Raw genomic sequence first — 890 nt, forward strand, 5'->3', positions numbered from 1 at the left:
AAATCTCCTGATTTTGAAGTAAGAAATATTTTTCTAAGGATGGGTTGAACATATAAACTTTCGTAGTGTGCAATAATTTATTATTCGTTTTTGCGAAAAAGATTACAGAAATAAATAAGCTCATGTGAGGATTTTGCATACATTGGGTGAGGACTAACTTATCAAAATATTTTCCGAATAAAACATTATCAAGAAAGCCCTGAAAAGATTCGAAAGTGACATGTACCATTGAATTTCATCTAGGGAAGTGAATAAGCAATAAAAAAATATATGTATCTCCAGGGAAGGACAGCCCTAGTGAGGTGGTGCTGTTCTTGCTGAGCATCTGTCTGCTTTGATGGTCTCCTTACACTGGAACCCCGTAGAGGCTGGAGGGCGTGGTCACAGCTCCATTTACACCATTACCGTTGCCGTTACCGTTTGTGCGGTATCCGTTGCCGTTGCCATTGGTAATGCCGTTACCATTTCCATTACCGTTTGTGTATCCATTGCCATTGGTGATGCCGTTACCATTTGTACGATATCCGTTGCCGTTGCCATTTGTAGATCCATTGCCGTTACCATTGGTGTATCCGTTACCATTACCATTTTTGTATCCATTGCCATTACCATTACGGCCATTTGTAAGACCATTGCCGTTTCGGCTATATCCGTTTCCGTTCCTATAACCATTACCATTGCCATTGGTGACGCCATTGCCGTTGCCGTTGCCGTTGCCATTGCCGTTGGTATATCCATTACCGTTTCCGTTGCCATTGCCGTTGGTATATCCATTACCGTTTCCGTTGCCATTGCCGTTTGCATAGCCATTTCCGTTCCCGTTGCCATTGCCGTTGGCATAGCCATTGCCATTGCGGGTATATCCATTTCCGTTGCCGTTACCGTTACCG

Source organism: Oratosquilla oratoria, chromosome 10, assembly GCF_046742065.1.
Source record: "Oratosquilla oratoria isolate Oo_2021 chromosome 10, ASM4674206v1, whole genome shotgun sequence".
NCBI classification, from domain to species: Eukaryota; Metazoa; Arthropoda; class Malacostraca; order Stomatopoda; family Squillidae; genus Oratosquilla; species Oratosquilla oratoria.